General features: G+C 47.8%; 1 non-coding gene across 1 annotated transcript; it reads left to right on the forward strand.

The window, feature by feature from the left end:
* Positions 1-833: 833 nt before the first annotated feature.
* Positions 834-908, forward strand: Trnas-cga. The gene has a single exon. It is a non-coding gene; the product is annotated as a tRNA-Ser (tRNA).
* Positions 909-4,937: the final 4,029 nt, after the last annotated feature.

A 4,937-nucleotide genomic window follows, 5' to 3' on the forward strand; every position in this document is an offset into this window, starting at 1 on the left:
CTGAACTGCTGCAAACTGCAGTGTTGCCAGTTTGTCCAGATCACCTTACAGAGTTATCAGCATGGCCATGTTATTTGTAACAAGCCCCGATCAGCACCGCATTAGACTGCAGCAGCTGTACGGCGGCCAGATTTTATGGCAAAGAGTGCACACTCCGCCACATTCCTCAAGGCGACTTCTCGAGTGAAGGTGTATGTGCAGCAGCTGCAACATGAGCAAAGCACTCTCTTTTGGTGCCTAAGGAAACGACTGCTTTGTTCTACTCCAGCTCCTCTACGAATGCCCTGCGTCTGGAAATAGCAGTCTAGAACCGTGTCGCCATGTATCACCTCCAGGCAAGCCATTAACGCTGGCCCCTGGGGTCGATAGGGGCCCCGAGGGATCGGGCGCGCGAAAGAACTTCCGTGTGTGTGTGTGTGACTGTGTGTGTGTGTGTGTGTGTGTGTGTGTGTGTGTGTGTGTGTCGTGTCTTTTCGTGCCATTCACCTGGTCTTCTTCCCACCATCTATTCTCCTTCCTGTTAACAAAGTTGACACTATGGTTTGTAAAAACATTTTTGCTATATTTTGTATTTCAAATAGCAGACAGCAGATCTGACGTAGCAAAGTAACAAAAAGGATGCAGAATGAGATTTTCACTCTGGAGTGGTGTGTGCGCTGATATGAAACTTCCTGGCAGATTAAAACTGTGTGCCCGACCGAGACTCGAACTCGGGACCTTTGCCTTTCGCGGACAAGTGCTCTACCAACTGAGCAGGAGAGCTTCTGTAAAGTTTGGAAGGTAGGAGACGAGGTACTGGCAGAAGTAAAGCTGTGAGTACCGGGCGTGAGTCGTGCTTCGGTAGCTCAGTTGGTAGAGCACTTGCCCGCGAAAGGCAAAGGTCCCGAGTTCGAGTCTCGGTCGGGCACACAGTTTTAATCTGCCAGGAAGTTTCAACAAAAGGGATGGCTAGCTTCAGGTCAGGAGACATAGTGCTCCTTAGTGTATTCAAAATTACTACTGTCTGGATGTAGAGAGACCAAAATGTAGGTTATCAACACGCTCATTCAGGGGAAATGTGGCTCAGATGGCTGTCTGGACATCCTGGAAAAGTTTTCCCGTAGTTTCCGTAAGTCACTTAATAAAAATACCAGAATGGTTCCTCTGAAAAACATGTGCGCTTCAAAAGGCGAAAAACGGTAATATCGGTATCCTAGCATTGAAAGGTACATAGAATTGTCGCTGACTTTAGTACGGGAGCAGTTTATTTACGAGGGGCGTTCAATACGTAACCTGAAAGCACGTTGTTTTATTTAGGGCGCCAACATACGATATTACTCCCCACTTTTTGGATGTACGGTGGTTGGGGAAGAACACTCCAATGAAGATTTGTGAACACCACTCGGGTGCAGAGACCTGTTTAACGCCTAGCGTTGTCAAGGAGAAGGCGAAGTTTGTTTGCATTTTTGTGACGATGAACAAGTTGAATTCCTTTTTTCAATTACCTGAGGGTAGCTGACACCAAGAACAAGCCTCGGGATTAATTCAAGGAAAACACGCGGAAAGGAGGGCCCAACTTGATGTGTCCTTTATCTTTCCCAAACATTACCGGGATCCTTGCGAAATACATAGAAATAGTTAAGATTTTTAAATTAAATTCAGAGTGCCGACAGGAAAAACATGCTGTGATATGCAAATGATTAGCTTTTCAGAGCATTCACACAAGGTTGGCGCCGGTGGCGACACCTACAACGTGCTGACATTAGCAAAGTTTCCAACTGATTTCTCATACACAAACAGCAGTTGACCGGCGTTGCCTGGTGAAACGTTGTTGTGATGCCTCGCGTAAGGAGGAGAAATGCGTACCATCACGTTCCCGAGTTTGATAAACGTCGGATTGTAGCCTATCGCGATTGCGATTTATCGTATCGCGACATTGCTGGTCGCGTTGGTCGATATCCGATGACTGTTAGCAGAATATGTAATCTGTGGGTTCAGGAGTGTAGTACGGAACGCCGTGCTGATCCCAACGGCCTCGTATCACTAGCAGTCGAGATGACAGGCTTCTTATCCGCATGGCTGTAACGGATCGTGCAGCCACGTCTCGATCCCTGAGTCCACAGATGGGGACGCTTGCAAGACAACAACCATCTGCACGAACCGCTCGACGACGTTTGCAGCAGCATGGACTATTAGCTCGGACACCATGGCTGCGGTTACCCTTGACGCTGCATCACAGACAGGAGCGCCTGCGATGGTGTACTCAACGACGAACCTGGGTGGAAGAATGGCAAAAGGTCATTTTTTCGGATGAATTCAGGTTCTGTTTACAGCATCATGATGGTCGCATCCGTGTTTGGCGACATCGTGGTGAACGCACACTGGAAACGTGTATTCGTCATCGCCATACTGGCGTATCACCAGGCGTGATGGTATGGTGTGCCATTGGTTACACGCCCCGGTCAACTCTTGTTCTCATTGACGGCACTTTGACTGTGGACATTACATTTCAGATGTGTTACGACCCGTGGCTCTACCCTTCATTCGATCCCTGCGAAACCCTACATTTCAGAAGGATAATGCCCGAACGCATGTTGCAGATCCTGTACGGGCCGTTCTGGGTATAGAAAATGTTCGACTGCTGCCCTAGCCAGCACATTCTCCAGATCTCGCACCAATTGAAAACGTGTGGTCAAAGGTGGCCGAGCAATTGGCTCGTCACAATACGCCAGTCACTACTCTTTATGAACTGTGGTATCGTGTTGATGCTACATGGGCAGCTGTACCTGTACACGCCATCCAAGCTCTGACTCAATGCCCAGGCGTATCAAGGCCGTTATTACGGCCAGAGGTGGTTGTTCTGGATACTGATTTCTCAGGATCTATTCACCCAAATTGCGTGAAAATGTAATCACATGTCAGTCCTAGTATAATATATTTGTCCAATGAATACCCGTTTATCACCTGCACTTATTCTTGATGTAGCGATTTTAATGGCCAGTAATGTACATAGAAATAGTTAAGATTTTTAAATTAAATTCACAGTGTAAAAGGACATTTGCATTATACATAAAATTACAAACAGTAGTGAAAAATGTCAACTGTGCATCACAGTGGTGGCCCGATTGCGAACAGTTAAGTAATTAAACAAAGCTGCGGCGGCCGCAACTGTGGGTTAACCCTACAACAGGACTAGAACATAAGTTCAACAAATATTAAACAGAAAACTTTAAAATGCATACACCTCGACTTCTTATTCTGCTCTCATACAGACAAGATGCTGCCAAGCTACCCAAAGGCTACCCACACGTAAAACCGAAGCAACCGTGGAACTCAAGGTGATTTATGTGGAACAGGCTTGTGGCCAATCAGTGAAGTACTTAAACAAACCTCCGACACTCTAAAACGCAATTAAAATGATAGTGACAATTAAACCTTCAATATTTTAAAGAAGACAAGAAGCTCAGTGGTCAGTTTGCCCGAAGACTTTCATTACACGCACACAAGGGCCTTACAATAACATAAATACTGAGTCAATTACTTCCTAATCCGGCGAAACCCCTGCCGTGAAACGATACCAAAAGAATAATAACAAACTACTCAAGGCTTGACTGGCAGATTCGAAGAATCGCGTGTGACTTGCCAACACAGGACCAGAAGGCAGCCGAATCAGAAGGAAAACACGTCCCTGCCCTGGACCAACAAAACAGTAACGCTTGAACCGCTACCGATGCGAGGCAGTCAAACAGCCAACAGCTATGTCTGTACTTTGAACAGTTTGATGTTGCCATTCGTAAATGCTGTGTAAATGAATAGTGGGTCAGAGAGAAGCTGCTTAGCACTATGTAATCATTAGAATTGCTGTTTCGCGTAGTTTTCGCTAGATTTTAAAGCTGGCACTAGTAAAGGGACGTACAGATGCAGGGAATGTGCTGGCACCAACTACAGGTTCGAAAATGAAATGACGGTGCGGCATTGATGGCCAGGAGGCCCCGTTCAGGGAGGTATGGCTGTCGGGTTGCAAGTCTTATTTCAGGTGACGCCACATTGGGCAACTTGCGTGTCGATGATAATGAGATAATGATAAGAACAACACGACACCCAGTCCACGTTCGGAGAAAATCTCCAACCCGACCGGGAGTCGACACCTGGCCCACTGCATGGTAGACAAACACGTTACCACTCAGCTAAGGAGGCGGACTGTAGTTTAGAAACAGTGCCGTTTGACACACTGACCGAATAACGTTAACAAGATCAGGATAGTATTGACAAACCTCTTATGTTATGTTATGTTAACCGGGGACCTAGAAACGACGGAGAGGCCCCGTCCCCGCCGCAGCCGCAGTGGTCCGCAACCCCACGACGACTACCCCAGTCCACTTCACTCCTCCGGCGCCCCACACCGAACCCAGGGTTATTGTGCGGTGCGGGCCCTGGTTGACCCCAGGGAACGTCTCACACCAGACGAGTGTAACCCCTATGTTTGCGTCGTACAGTAACGCTGGTGTACGCGTACATGGAGAACTTGTTTGCGCAGCATTCGCCGACATAGTGTAGCTGAGGTGGAATAAGGGGAACCAGCCCACATTTGCCAAGGCAGATGGAAAACCGCCTAAAAACCATCCACAGACTGGCAGGCTCACCGGACCTCGACACAAATCCGCAGGGCGCATTCGTGCCGGGGACCTGGCGCTCCTTCCTGCCCTGAAAGCCGTGTGTTAGACCGCACGGCCAACCGGGCGGGCTTGACAAACCTCTTACTCATCCCACTGCACAGTACTTGGCGCTCGAGCATAACGCGGCTGCAGTGAGTCGGAGCTAGTGACAAATGATGGTTGAGTGCGAAAATTTAAATACTGTGCTTTCAGAAGGTCATTACTGAGCACTACGAGATCTGTGGCTCTAATTTTGACGCGGGTCGATTGATTAAGGTTGATACCACACAAATGTGCTTTTTT

This window comes from Schistocerca piceifrons, chromosome 9, assembly GCF_021461385.2.
Source record: "Schistocerca piceifrons isolate TAMUIC-IGC-003096 chromosome 9, iqSchPice1.1, whole genome shotgun sequence".
Lineage (NCBI taxonomy): Eukaryota > Metazoa > Arthropoda > Insecta > Orthoptera > Acrididae > Schistocerca > Schistocerca piceifrons.